The sequence below is a fragment of the Schistocerca gregaria genome, chromosome 6 (assembly GCF_023897955.1).
Source record: "Schistocerca gregaria isolate iqSchGreg1 chromosome 6, iqSchGreg1.2, whole genome shotgun sequence".
NCBI lineage: Eukaryota > Metazoa > Arthropoda > Insecta > Orthoptera > Acrididae > Schistocerca > Schistocerca gregaria.
In genome coordinates, this window is record NC_064925.1 from 249,338,658 (window position 1) to 249,355,133 (window position 16,476).

Here is a 16,476-nt window from a genome sequence, read left to right on the forward strand (position 1 = left end):
TAGCAGGTCAGCAACTGGAAGCAGTTAATTCCATAAATTATCTGGGAGTAGGCGTTAGGAGTGATTTAAAATGGAATGATCATATTAAGTTGATCCTCGGTAAAGCAGATGACAGACTGAGATTCGTTGGAAGAATCCTAAGGAAATGCAATCCGAAAACAACGGAAGTAGGTTACAGTACACTTGTTCACCCACTGCATGAATACTGCTCACCAGTGTGAGATCCGTGCCAGATGGGGTTGATAGAAGAGATAGAGAAGAAAACGGAGAGCAGCGCGCTTCGTTACAGGATCATTTAGTAATCGCGAAAGCGTTACAGAGATGATAGATAAACTGCAGTGGAAGACTATGCAGCACAGACTCTCAGTAGCTGTGTACGGGCTCTTGTTGAAGTTTCGAGAACATATCTTCACCGAGGAGTCAAGCAGTATATTTCTCCCTCCTACGTATATCTCACGAAGAGACCATGAGGATAAAATCAGAGAGATTAGAGCCCACACAGAGGCATACAGACAATCCTTCTGTCCACGAACAATACGAGACTGGAATAGAAAGGAGAACCGATTGAGGTACTCAAGGTACCCTCCGCCACACACCTTCAGGTGGCTTGGGGAATATGGATGTAGATGTAGATGTGTTGTGATATTTCCAAATTTTTGTCCAACCCCTGTACTGTATCTTTCGTTGATGGTATTTTTGTCCACAATTGTATATTTTTTTGAGGCAAATTATAATCTAGCCGATGAAGTGGAGATTTTAACACTGGTTTGTTTCCTAACAGGTTGGTAACACAGCCGACCAGCCCAAAGGCTCCCAGAAAATTTATCTGCCTGAGGTGCCCACCACTAAGAGCTGCGGCATCTGCGGTCGTCTCGCTATCGCAGCTGCGGTAGTTGGCCAGGAGTCCACGCGTTCCACAGACTCGACGAGAGAGAGCATCAGAGCAGTTTGTGAGGGGAGCTCAGCTGATGCCAGCAGTTCCCAGCGTTTGGCGATTTGGCTTAACGACCCCAGCCTCCCCGGACGCCGGGACCGGCTCGCTATCGAAGCAGTCGGAAACTATTCTCTAAGGATCACGTTTAGTGGTGAACTTTGCTGTCTGTATATAACTGAAAATGTTTCCGCGTCGCAATGATACGATGATGGTCTGCAACAGCGATGAATCATTTTACCATCTTTTTTTTCTGACAAACAGCCGAAAAAGGATTTTGTCCAACTCTGATGACTTGCATAGTATTTACTTTGATATTAGATGTGAATCCTCATTCTCAATTCTCTTGACCACAGTGGATGACAACGTACTTGTGTATTGGAAGAAAAGGCAAATTTTGAATTCTCAGAGCATTTCCATGCAGCGCTCTCTTTCCCATCGTCAACGCTAAGATACATTATGTACACACTGTTCAGTCCATCAACATGCCTCAAAGGGGCATTTCGGTCTTAGAATATTTAACCACATTTGTGGCACACAAAGTACTGAATATCTCTATCGTTGTGGTCACCCATAGTCAACAACATCAATTAATGACAGCCACTAAGAGTACACTGGGCCGAATCAGAACGTCTTTGTTCCTATTCTTTATTTGCCAAAATAGGGTATATGCAGGTAATTACAAACACATGTACTTTTTCAGTGCACCTTACATTATTTTTCCACATAGTCTCCACACTGTTTCAGACATCTGTCCCAAGCAATACTAAGTTTGTGATGGATATGAGCGTTTGGCGTCACTGGCCCGGAGGCCCCTTACGGGACAGGTCCGACCGCCTTGGTGCAGGTCTTATTACATTGGGCGACCTGCGCGCCGGATGGGGATGAAATGATGATGAAGACAACACAACACAACACCCAGTCCCTGAGTGGAGAAAATCCCCGACCCAGCCTGGAATAGAACCCGGGCCCCTTAGGACGGTATTCCGTCACGCTGACAATTCAGCTATCGGGGCGGACAAGTTTGTGATGCCCATTTGGTAAAACTGTCTGGCTGACTGTGGACCCTACCATCAGGCAGCTGCCTTGGCTTTTCTTATTTATTTTATTTTTATTTATTTATTCATTGTTCCGTGGGATCAAATTAAGGAGAAGACTCCATGGTCATGGAACGAGTCAATGCATGAAATTATAACACGATAATAGAAACAGATAAAATGAAATACAAGAAACGTATTCAGGCGACAATTCGTAAGTTTAAATAAAGAAAATCAACAATATAACACTGGAATTTACTAATTTTTCAGCTCTTCCAGGAGCTCCTCGACATAATAGAAGGAGTGAGCCATGAGGAAACTCTTCAGTTTAGACTTAAAAGCGTTTGGGCTACTGCTAAGATTTTTGAGTTCCTGCCGTAGCTTATTGAAAATGGATGCAGCAGAATAGTGCACTCCTTTCTGTACAAGAGTCAAGGGAGTGCATTCCACATGCAGATTTGATTTCTGCCTAGTATTAACTGAATTAAAGCTGCTAGCTCTTGGGAATAAGCTAATATTGGTAACAACAAACGACATTAAAGAAAATATATATTGTAAGGGCAATGTCAAAATTCCCAGACTATTGAATAGGGGTCGACAAGAGGTTCTCGAACTTACACCATATATAGCTCGAACAGCCCGTTTTTGAGCCAAAAATACCCTTTTTGAACCAGAAGAATTACCCCAAAAAATAATACTATATGACATAAGCGTATGAAAATATGCGAAGTAGACTACTTTTCGTGTTGAACTGTCACTTATTTCAGATACTGTTCTAATGGTAAATAAAGCAGCATTTAGTTTCTGAACAAGATACTGAACATGGGCTTTCCACAACAGCTTACTATCTATCCGAACGCCTAGGAACTTGAACTGTTCCGTCTTGCTTATAATATGCCCATTCTGTCTGATCAAAATATCAGTTCTTGTTGAATTGTGAGTTAGAAACTGTAAAAACTGAGTCTTACTGTGATTTAGCATCAAATTATTTTCCACAAGCCACGAACTTATTTCATGAACTACATTATTTGATAACGTTTCAGTATTACACACAAGATACTTCACTACCAAGCTAGTGTCATCAGCAAACAGAAATATTTTTGAATCACCTGTAATACTAGAAGGCATAGCATTTGTATAAATAAGAAACAGCAGTGGCCCCAGCTCCGACCCTTGGGGAACGCCCCACTTAACAGTGCCCCATTGGGACTGATCATCACTACCACTCTCAATATTGTGGAGAATTACCTTCTGCTTTCTGTTCTTAAAGTAAGAGGCAAACCAATTGTAAGCTACTTCCCTTACTCCATAATGGTCCAACTTCTGCAGTAATATCTTGTGGTCAACACAACATCATTGCGCGTGAATCACTGACCTGTCAGGAGCTTCTTCAGCGGACCGAAACCGTGGAAATCACTAGGGGCGAGGGAGGTTGGTGGTCCAGACTCTCCCAGAGAAATAAACGGAATATGTCGACGGTTCTGATTTTCTCTCACTGTCTCGGGATAACTCTTTGTCCCCCCTCGGCACTTGCTCCTGATGGCAGCCCGATGATATAACAATGTGGAACAATAACTATCGGTATTGATAGTTATACCTAGCGGAATGAAATCCACAGTGATTCCAGGACACTGTTAACATCACTTTCCGAACAGATGGCACTGAGCGGAATTTTTTTGCCACGGGATATTTAGACACCATATTCTGATGCTTCGATTCTGGCCTGTAATGCAGTATTCACGTTTTATCGCCACAAACAATGTAGTTCAGCATACCGTTCAATTTAGTTCGGCATACCGTTGCAGATGAGTCAGTAAAACAGTCATTCGCTTGCCTTACGCCATGTCATCCAACTTCTTAGACATTTGCTAAAATTAAACCTTCCGATACCCGAACAACCTTTCAGCGATATCTTAAACACTCCCAAATTAAGTTCCAAGCTCCCAGGATATGCCCATGAGGTGCACATGCAGATTAGCTTTCGCCATTGCATCTACGCGGGTAGTGTTGTCACCATACAGCGACGAACGCGGCCTCTCCGAACGCTCATTGTCACGAAAGTCTTCACAATCTTTTGCACAATCACAACACGAACATAATTATCACACATCTCAAACTGAGACTTATGTGACTTGCATTCCCCTGTAGATTTCGAAGGGCATACGTGCCATGCTTCATAGCAAATTAATCACACTTCGTTCGTCGTACATCGTGGACGTGTGAAACACAACCATCATAGCTAACAACTGACAGCGGCGCCGTACCCCAGACCTACTTACAGACAAGACTGGGGCGGTTCCAGAAATATCAACGGCTGAGAATAGATACGTTGACTTCACATTTATAGCCATAGTTTGGATGAAAAATTAGGGGCAAAGTCATCCTTATTCGCTGCTGTCAAACATAAAAGAAATGGAAAACTGTAAGGGTAACAAATCAGACAGGAAATGATCCCCAGTAACTCCTTTGATAAAAAAAAAAAGTATAATGTATACTGCAGAAAGTCATAGGCAACTTTGAAAACTGTTTTTTCTAAACAAACAAACAAAAAATTAACTGGAGGCAGCAGATTAAATGCACCTAAACCCTGGATTCCTGATGTGTTTACTGACGGATTACTGTTGGCATCAAGGACACAGATGACGTCAGGATTAATTCCATTATAGCTATACTCTGAAAATCGAAGCAAAGTCTTAAATACGTCAAAAATAAGTTCCTCCATTAATAAGGAAAAAACTATTTGGAACATAGTAAAAACCAAAACAGGAAATAAGGAAATTTCTTTGAAGACGTTAAATCACCTGCGCAAAGACAGACCCAACATTTCAGGAGCTTTTTGACAACTTTCTTTCTGATGTGATTCTTTTCTGTTAGTAGCAGATAGTTTTTGTTGGAACACTTCCTTAGCAAGTGGCCTACAGGTCCTAAGAAACACTTTCCAGAAGAAGTGTGAAAAAGCGCAACTACATCTAACATCTCCAAAATAAGTTTTCAGCGTTATCAACTGTCTTAAAATAAATATTAAAGTCGTTGTGATGAAATTCGTAGTAAAATAACGAAATGCTGTTCAGCTGAACTAAGCAATATATTGATTTACTTGTGTAATGAATTTGTTTACAATGACATTTTCCCAGGGAGTCTTAAACATGTTTTTACACAACAAAGAAGACTCAATTTCAATAAAGAATTAGTGACCCATCTCGTTACTGCCAGTATTTCCATAACTTTTTCCAGATAATATGGTACAATGGATATTATACATACTTAGCTCAGGAAAATATACTCAGTATCAAACAGTTTGAATTTGAAATAGACTGGCCAACAAAACAGAATATTTTTTCTTTGACTAATGATATACTGTACTAAAATCAATCAACCAGAAATTATTACCATTCGGAATATTTTGTGACTTGACTAGCCATGATATTTTACTGAAAAGGTTACAATATTACAGAATAACAGGCGCGGCAGATTCATGGTTTTTATCCTGTTCCAATGAGAAATCGGTAAGTATCAGCTCAACGTCAATCTCGTAATGATAGGCATTGGAAATCTGAAGCACTCAAATACGTTGTACCACAAGATTAAGGTTTGGGTCGTCAGTTCTATCAGATGTACATAAATGATCTTCCACTTGGAGCTTCAGAAGATGCCAATTTTGTACTTTTTGCAGATGAAACGTGTAAAGGGAATAAAAAGTGCTAGCAGTGCCCTTACTGAAAAGACAACTAATAAAATATTAGAAAACATCAGAAGATGGTTGATCACAAATAGACTGTCATAGAATTTCGACAAGACTTAGTGCATACAATTCAGTACTTCTCACAGAAGTTCACAAGCTATAAAAATAAGTTTATTCAACAAACACAAGAAGTAGAAAGTGCTACGTTTTGGGCACTGCAGATACACCACAACCTCAACTGGAAAACTCACAGCCTAGAATTAGTGAAACATCTCTCTTCATCTATGTTTGTGGTACTTATGGTTGCTACTATAGCCGAATTCAAATAAAGAAACTGGTTCATTTATTTATTTTCCGTATTTCCATTCGCTAATGAATTATACAATAATTTTATGGGGACATTTAAGCTATAGTGATAGTATTTTCTGAGTATGGAAGCGTGTTACAGGAATTACATCTATTGTTAATTAAAGAGCATCTGGCGCAGACATCTTAAAAATAACTGAGTGTTTTCACAGCTACTTCACAATACATATATTCATTAATGTTCAATGTCATTTCTAGTATTCCTACTTTCATAAAAAATATCGAAAAGCATGAAGACAAAACCTACACCAAATACAACTTCTATGAAGACCTCAAGGGGTTAACATTAGTAAGCAGTTCATACTTAAATTCCTGGCAGAGGGTTTGTGAGTAGGCTGTTTAGGTTTTTATGTTGGTAACGCCATGTAGCGCTCTGTGTGAAAATCACTGACTATGTAAGTAAGTTGTTTAGGTTCTTATATTGGTAACGCCACGTAGCGCTATGTATGAAAATCACTGACTGTGCTGTGTGCAGTCTGTGGCTGGTTGGCATTGTTGGAATATTCACTATTGTAGTGTTGTGCAGTTGGATGTGAACAGCGCATAGCGTTGTGCGAACATTATTAAGGTAAATACATTGTTTGTTCTCTATCAAAATCTTTCGTTTGCTAAATATGCCTATCAGTAGTTAGTGCCTTCAGTAGTTAGAATCTTTTATTTATCGGGCAGTATTGGCGCTCGCTGTATTGCAGTAGTTCGAGTAACGAAGTATTTTGTGAGGTAAGTGATTCATGAAAGGTATAGGATATTGTTAGTCAGGGCCATTCTTTTGTAGGGATTATTGAAAGTCAGATTAGTTGGGCTCAAAATATTGCGTGTCAGTTTAGTGATGATCAGAATAAGTAAGGAGAAAACTGTTTAAGTACATTGAGTTTTGCTCAGCTGCTTGAAAATCAAATAACAAGACTTTTTCCAGCACTGTCATTCACAATTTTTCAAAGGGGGCGTCTCATATGTCGACCCTTAGCCGAAGATACCTCATTGGAATCTTCCGATTTTTTTCTTGTAGTTTGAGTAGAGAATTTCCTTTGTAGTCGTAGTCTTTCACTGTTGCACTGTAAAACAGTTGTGACATGCATGTAGATTTTCATCAAGTATTTAGCAGCCACGCTTCCAATTAATTGGGTGTTATTTTCAGTGCTATTTTAATGTGTTTTCTTATTTTGTTCTTCAAATTGTGCTTTTCTGTTATCGTGTGAAATAGTGTGACAGTTATGGCGTGTGCAAAACGTAATACTAGGCTCCAAAGTAAACTGAGAAATGACAGTGAAGACGAGAGTATTGTGCGAGCACCACCGTGTAATGAAATAGCAGACATTCAAAGTAGTAACTTGGTAATTGTGCATAGGGAAATAGACCAGGCGGCAAATAATGGTTTAGGCAGTGAAGCAATTAGTGAACAGGGAAGCATTGTCGATCGATCGGTTGGCAATAGCTCGCATCAAGAATCCGAAATAACAGCACAAAATTTTGCAAGTACTGTAGATTCGGGTCTTGCGTCATTACCTGTTTCTCAATCAAGTCACAACACAAATTTAGCTTTTCAAATTCCGAATGTTGCCTGTTATGCAGTGCCGATAAGCACAAAGGAACAAGTTCCAGACACTAATACATTGTTATTGCAATTCGTGTAACGAATGGAACAAAATCAGGAACGGACACAGCAACAACTACAAAAGTTAGACGCAATGGAACAAAATCAGGAACGAACACAGCAACAGCTACAATAGTTAGACACAATAGAACAAAAACTTCAAAAGTTAAACACAATTGAGCAAACGCTAGAACAAGCACTTGAAGATTTAACTGCTGAGTTACTTGAAATCGAATCGAAATGTCAAAAAGTCTGTAATGACGTAAAAACAAAAACATTTTAGCGTTTTGAACATATTTTTTGCGTCATGAAAATGCATTACAGAATCACGAAGCAGCCATAAAAGAACTACAAACTATTATTCATGAAAATCACGACCCCTTGTAAGCTAAAATTGACTCAGTTCCATTTACCGATTCGGTTACGCAACATGCAAAAACTCAAGGAAACGTAAAGGACATAGTAGATATACTTTCAACACAAATGGACACTGAAACTTGGTTCAGAAAAACACACTGAAGAAATCAGTTCATTTTCGGAGAAAGTAGCCGAACTTTCGGATCAGTTCACTAACTTACCTACAAAGGTAAATTATGATATGAATGACCCAAGACCAGTAGCCTTTACTGACACAGAAGAGTATGAACAAATTAGAAAATTCAAACAAAATCAGAATCAAAATAATACGCAACACAAAAGGTAAATCGGGAAGTACAAGATCAGTTGGCACAAGTAATACTGGAATTACGTATTTCACAGGACACTGGCACTCCAATACGGGAAGAGGGACTTACAAATTCGGAAAAGTCACAAAATAATAACACAGGGCATTCCGGAAATTATGAAAGAAATTGGCAAGGAGCACCGAATTTTGAGATGGAATCACCAAAACGACGTAATAGTGACTGATATGCTACTCCCCGACATGATGATTTTGACTATAAGCTGTTTATTACTACACGTAAATTCAAAACATTTAAGAATTCTGGCAAAGACATTCATCCACAAGCATGGCTTCATCAATTCTCTCATTGTTTTCCTCCCAACTGGTCATTAGAGCACAGATTGGAATTTATATGTGGCCACTTGGAAAATGAAACTGCTGTAAGAATACGTTTGATCATTCGCGATTGTCACAGTGAAGGAGAATTTTATCATGCCTTCCTCTCAGCATATTGGTCTCAAGCTATTCAAGATCGAGTAAAACATAGCATCAAAATGATAAAACATTTTGAACAAACTGGATTTTCCAATCAAATATTTTGAAGACATGTTACACAAGAAATCAGTATTTGACAAATCCATACAGCCCCTCAGAACTCATCCACATTTGCTTAATCAAATTGCCTGAACATTTGATACATATTATTTTTGCAGGACGTTGCAAAGACGACATCGAAGGTTTTCAGGGACTTTTACAAGAATTAGAAACTGACACAGACTGTCATGGGATGCAAAAACAGGAAAACAATCATTACAGGTCTCGTCCGTCAGAATTCCGTGACGACAGAAAAAATAACTGGACACGACAAGGCTATTCTTGCAACGCAAATTGTGACCAAAATAGACAGCACTTGTATGACAACCATTGGCAGAGTAGTAATAATAACAGGGAAAGGTCACCTCTCTGCGGTAATATGACAGAGATAGTCATAGAAACAGACAATGTGTGAACCTGAACTATTATTATCAAATTGTGACCAAAACAGATACCACTCGTATGCAACCATTGGCAGAGTAGTGATAATAACAGGGGAAGATCACCTCTCTGCGGTAATGACTATGATAGGGACAGTCATAGAAACAGACAACATGTGAACCAGAACTATTATTATCAAGGAAGACAGAACAATTTCATACGCAACAGGCCACCACACAGTTATGACTCACGCAGAAATTCTTCACCAAGTGACCGACAAGAAAGAAATTACAGAAACTACCGACATGGATGAGGGTAAGCAGGAGGCTGGGGTAGGGAGGGGGAGGGATACTATGGTGGGAGTGGCAGACAGTGAAGTGTTGCAGTTTAGACGGAATGCAGGAGATAAGGTGTGGAGGGGGAAGAGGGTAAGTAGCACAAAGGAGAGAAATAAAAAGTAATTAAAAGACTGCGTGTGATGGTGAAATGATGGCTGTGTAGTGCTGGAATTGGAACAGGGAGGTGGTTGGATGGGTGAGGACAGTGACTAACAAAGGTTGAGGCCAGGAGGGTTATGGGAATGTAGGATGTTTTGCATGGAAATTTGCCACCAGCGCAATTCAGATAATATGGTATTGGTGGGACGGATCCATGTGGCACAGGCTGTGAAGCAGTCATTGAGATGAGGGATATCATGTTTGGCAGTGTGATCAGCAACAGGGTGGTTCACTTGTCATCTGGCCACCATTTGTTGGTGGTCGTTCATGTGGACAGGGAGCGTGTTGGTTGTCTTGCCTACATAGGATGCAGCACAGTGGTTGCAGCTTAGCTCGTAAATCACATGACTGCTTTCAGAGGTAGCCCTGCCTTTGATGAGATAGGTGATGTTAGTGACCCATGATAGATGGTGGTAGGAGGATGTATGGGACAGGTCTTGCATCTAGTTGTATTACAGGGGTATGAGCCATGAGGTAAGGGATTGGGAGCAGGGGTTGTGTAAGAATGAACGAGTATATTGTGTAGGTTTGGTGGATGGCAGAATACCATGCTAGGAGGGGTGGAAAGGATAGTGGGCAGGGCATTTCTCATTTCAGGGCATGACCAGAGATAATCGAAACCCTGGCAGAGAATGTAATTCAGTTGCTCAAGTCCCAGATGGTACTGAGTTATGAGGGGAATGCTGCTCTGTGGCCAGACTGTGGGACTTTGGGAGGTTGTGAGAGACTGGAAAGGTAAGGCATAGGAGATTTGTTTTTGTACATGAATGGGAGGATAATTATGGTCAGTGAATGCTTCAGTGAGGCTCTCCATATATTTTGAGAGGGAATGCTCATCACTGCAGATGTGATGACCACATGTGGCTAGGCTGTACAGAAGGGACTTCATGGTATGGAATGAGTGGTAGTCGTCAAAGTGGAGGTATTGCTGGTGGTTAGTAGGTTTGGTATCGATGGAGTTACTGATGTAGCCATCTCTGAGGTGGAGGTCAACATCTAGGATGGGTTGAGTAGGACCAGGTGAAGCAAATGTGGGAGAAGTTTTTGAGGTTTTGGAAGAATGTGAATAAGATGTCCTCACCTTCAATCCAGATAGCAAAGATGTCATCAATGAATCTGAACCAGGTGAGGGGTTTAGGATTCTGGGTTTTTAGGAAGGATTCCTCTGGGTGGCCCATGAATAGGTTAGCATAAGATGGTGCCATGCAAATGCCCATAGCCATACCATGGATTTGTTTGTAGGTAATGCTTTCAAAGGAGAATTAATTGTGGGTGAAGATACGGTTGGTCAGAGAGACTGGGAAGGAGGTTGTTGGTTTGGAATCCATAGGGCATCTGGAAAGGTAGTGTTCGATAGCAGTAAGGCCTTGGGTATTAGGAATGTTAACGTACAGGGAGGTGGCATCAATAGTGAAGAGTAGGGCACCATTTGGTAAATGGACAGGAACTGTGGAGAGTTGGTTGAGGAAATGGTTGGCATCTTTTATATAGGAAAATAGGTTCCAGGTAATAGGCTAAAGATGTTCCTCTATGAGAGCAGAGATTCTCTCAGTGGGGGCACAGTAACTGGCCACAATTGGGCTTCCTGGGTGGTTGCATTTAGGGAATTTAGGAAGGAAGTAGAAGATGGGAGTGTGGGGAGTGGTAGGGGTAAGTAGTGAGATGGACTATGGGGAGAGGTTCTGGGATGGGCCTAAAGATTTGAGTAGTGACTGGAGATCCTGCTGGATTACTGTAATGGGATCACTGTGGCATGGTTTGTAGGTGGAAGTACCTGACAGCTGATGGAGTCCTTCTGACACACAAAACTTAATGGTGGACTGTGGTTCTTTCTGGATATGTAAGGTTAGTTTGCATGTTGAGGAATTTGGGAAATGATGTGAGACAAGGTTTGAGTTTAAGAAATTCTGGAAAGTTACAAGGGGGTGGTTTAGAGGCAGTGGGGATGGATCAAGGCTGGATGAAAAAGTGAACTGAGTTAGGCAAAGTTCAGTATTGGTCTTTGTTTGAGTCTGATTGGTCAGGTTGGTGGCAAAACCGTGTTTTGACTGTAGGGACCAGGAAGGAGAGAAGGTCTTTAACTAGTCCTGCATGGTTAGCTTTGGGAGTGGGGCAAAAGCTGAATCCTATGGAAAGGACTGATAATTCAGCGGGACTAAGGCTTCTGGAGAAAAGGTTCATGACTGTGTTGCAGGTCTGTTTATGTTCTCGGTCCTGTGTGGTGGCAGGACAGAGTTTTGTAGGGTGGGGTAAGTGTAGTGGGTCTGTGAGACAAGGTTTGTCAGCTATGAGGGGATGTAGGGGAGGTTTGGAGGTTGTTGTATAAGTGGTGGACAGAGGTACTCCAAGGCAGGAGTAGGAAGTGATCAGGATGGAGAGCTTTTTGAGGTGTTGTTGTGCATGTTGCTCAAGTTCCTGCAGAGCAAGAGTTTCAATGTGTGTTATGGGTTCCAAGAATTTGGGATTGCATAGCCAGGAGAATTTTGCAGATGGAGAGAAGGTACTGGAAGGAGGTTTGGGTTTGGTTGATACGGTTTTGTAGGACTATGTTGATGAGGGCTAAGGATTGGTGCAATCTGAACAGGTGGAAGTCATTGTGGAAGGAGGGGTGGCAACCATAGATGGGTAATTTGATGGTAAGACCATAAGGGGGATTTCATGAGCCAAGCAACAATGCAAGAACAGTATGTGGGACTGGGATCTGGCTAGGGATAAGGAAACTTTTCTGTATTGACACAGATGGAAGGAGTAAGGGTCCATGGTGGTGCAAAAAATGAGACAAATTACATAAGAAGTCAGAATTACGTCCGAAAAATTACGCAGAAATACACCCAAATACGTGTGGAAAGTACGAATAGACGAAATGGATGCACAAGGGGAAAAAAAGGAGATGAAATCTCAGGAAGACGACGATAGTGTAACGAGAAAACTCACTAAAATGGGTGAGAAGTTGCAAGCATCAAAGTAGACAATAACTTATCATTAAAATATGTGTATATTACTGTGGGTAGCAGGTTTAAGAGGGATAAGCATAAAGAAGGGGGACGGCAGATGTGACTGGATGAGATGGATTTAGTGGGTGCAAACAGGGATAGAACGGAGAATGTTTGGGGGGTGGGGAGGGTTTCATAGTCAGAGATGTAAGATCGTATGGCACCAGAAGAGTGTGGGAGATAACACACAGAAATACAGGAACTGACAAAGGGAGCTTGATCAGTTTGAAGGTATAGGTGTAATTGTGTCAGTGGGAGAAACGTGGGACATAAGATGCTGCACCAACAATCCACATGGTTGTGAGTCCGTCTGTTGCACATGGCCGAGACAGTTGATACAGTGACGGTTCATAAGTAGAGTGTGCAGTGTGATTCATAAGGGAACTGAGTATATCAATGTAAAAGAAAGTAGTGAAGGAAAACAGCACAGGGTTAGGATTGAAGAAAAGCTGTCAGGTAAATATCAAAAAATGGAAAATGCAGGAAGGAATTAACAATACCAGAGGAGGGAAGTTGCTACTCATCATATAGTGGAGATGCTGAGCTGCAATAGGCACAACAAAAAGATTCACACAATTATAGCTTTTGGCCATTAAGGCCTTTGTCAGCAGTAGATACACATAAAAACATGCACACACACACTCACACAAACACAACTTGCGCACACGTCTGTAGAATCAGAGAGCTGATACCACAGTGAGCAGCAGCACCAGTCCATGATGGGAGTGGAAACTGGGTGGTGGTGAGGAGGAGGCTGGGGCGGGGAGGGGGAGGGATACAATGGTGGGAGTGGTGGACAGTGAAGTGTTGCAGTTTAGATGGAAGGCAGGAGAGAAGGTGTGGAGGGGGAGGGGGTAAGTAACAGAAAGGAGAGAAATTAAAAGAAATTAAACGACCGGGTGTGGTGGTGAAATGACAGCTGTCTAGTGCTAGAATCAGAACAGGAAGGGGGTTGGATGGGTGTGGACAGTGACTAACAAAGGTTGAGGCCAAGAGGGTTATGGGAACGTAGGATGTATTGCAGGGAAAGTTCCCATCTGTGCAATTCAGAAAAGTTGGTGTTCGTGGGAAGGATCCATATGGCACAGGTTTTGAAGCAGTCATTGAGATGAGGGATATCATGTTTGGCAGCGTGATTAGCAACAGGATGGTCCACTTGTTTTTTGGCCACAGCTTGTCTGTGGTGTTCATGCAGACAGACAGCTTATTTGTTGTCATGCCTACATAGAATGCAGCACAGTGGTTGCAGCTTAGCTTGTAAATCACATGACTCGTTTCACAGGTAGCCCTGCCTTTGATGGGATAGGTGATGTTAGTGACCGGACTGGAGTAGGTGGTGGTAGGAGGATGGGACAGGTCTTGCATCTAGGTCTATTACAGGGTTATGAGCCATGAGGTAAGGGATTGGGAGCAGGGGTTGTGTAAGGATGGATGAGTATATTGTGTAAGTTCGGTGGACAGCGGAATACCATGGTAGGCGAGTTGAGAAGGATAGTGGGTGGGACATTTCTCGTTTCATTGCACAATGAGAGGTAATCAAAACCCTGGCGGAGAATGTAATTCAGTTGCTCCAGTCCCAGATGATACTGAGTTACAAGGGGAATGCTCCTCTGAGGACAGACTGGGGGACTTTGAGAGGTGATGGGAGACTGGAAAGATAAGGCATTGGAGATTTCAAAATATGGCTCTGAGCACTATGGGACTTAACATCTATGGTCATCAGTCCCCTAGAACTTAGAACTACTTAAACCTAACTAACCTAAGGACATCACACTCATCCATGCCTGAGGCAGGAATCGAACCTGCGACCGTAGCAGTCGCGCGGTTCCGGACTGAGCGCCTAGAACCGCTAGACCATCGCGCTGTATGGTAGATTTGTTTTTGTGCATGGATGGGAGGATAATTACAGTAAGTGAAGGCTTCAGTGAGACCCTCAGTATCATCACAGCAGATGCAGAGGTTTGGAGAAACATGCTGTTATATTGAATAAAGGGCTCCTTTGAGTCAATGACTGGACAGACCCAAACCAATTTCCTTTCTTCAGCTGAATTCACAAAGTCATCCATGCAACAAAATATGGGATTTTTGTTGGACAGACTGCTCTGATGCAATGCTTATTGGAAAATTATTGAGAAGCTTGGGATGCTCTCCAGCTACAATCATGAATACTTTTCATTCTCATGGTGTGGAAGGACACTCCAGCAAAACTGGTCATTGGGTTACTGGTTGTAAGGTTTTTTCGATCAGCTCACTAAGAAGTGCAAACAATATGAGGAAGGACAGGTGGTGCTAATGAGACATTTTGACCTCTATTAGGAGGAGAAACACTTCAACTTCTGCTTGCAGGCTTTGGTGGGAATAGCAGTTACTCCATTTTGCAGCTCCAGCTGGGACAAGATGTAAAGTATGCATTAATTAGATTTTCGGATTTCACAGACATCATATTTGACAGAGTCACAGCTTGGAGCTGACCACTGATGATGAAGTGACTGTGCTTGTACAGGCACACCTAATGAGTCAGAAGCAGCAGCACTGGTAGACAACACAACAACACACCTAAAAAAGCTAAGATCTGCAGTCAACTTCAATGGGTATAGGTCACAATATGCTCAGTGTGTATTAGAGTTTTCATAAGTAAGAAGATGCCCTTTTGACAAGCATTACATTAGAAACTCAAATATTTGGCAGTCACAGATTAGATCAGATGTGCTAGGAATGTAGTATCTTTACCTATGAGTTCCTTGTCTTAAATCTGTGACAGACATACTCGTAGCTTCTTGTAAGTTTTTCACACACATGTGAAAATCTTTGTCAATAATCAAACACATTTATATTCTTCTTCAGTGGAACTACTGCACATGTTTATGTCAGGTTTTGTAATAAACAGGAGAATTTATGATAACTTTGAATTTCTTTACTTAGGTATATTATCTGGCCAGAAAATTAAATCATAGTGTCACTATTCCATCACCAATTTAAGATCTGTAAGGCCATAATTTAGCATTAATTATGTATCTTTGTGTAATGACTATAATTAACCATCTTCATTGGGTATCTACATATATGCACAGGTTAAATATATTAAAAACAAAGATTCCAAGACTTACTAAGCGGGAAAGTGCCGGTAGACAGGCACAATAAAAAAACACACAAACACACACACACACACACACACACACACACACACACACACAACATTTCAAGCTTTCGCAACTGGCGGTTGTTTCGTCAGGAAAGAGGGAAGGAGAAGGAAAGATGAAAGGATGTGGGTTTTAAGGGAGAGGGTAAGGAGTCATTCCAATCCCGGGAGTGGAAAGACTTACCTTAGGGGGAAAAAAGGATAGGTACACCCCTATACTCACGCGCACACACACACACACATATCCATCCATACATATACAGACACAAGCAGACATGTTTTCCATTTCTTTTGTTTCCTCCAATGAAGAATGACTTTGCAGATTTAGAGTCCGTTGAATTGGTTTGTGTACTTCAATTGAGGGGGTAATGCCAACAAAGAATCAGATTATTATCACGATTTTTTCTTTCTCTTTGACACAATATTGGCTATTTGTTTGGCTATCGCCTGTTTCCCCAAAAAGTTAAGATGTAGGCCATGAAATCTGACGAATATTGCTAATGTCTATAGTCACCACATTTCTGAAATTCTTATATATTGCTAACAGATGTTTATTTGTCTCTGCAATTTCTTGGTCAATCGGCAGATTGTACTAGCT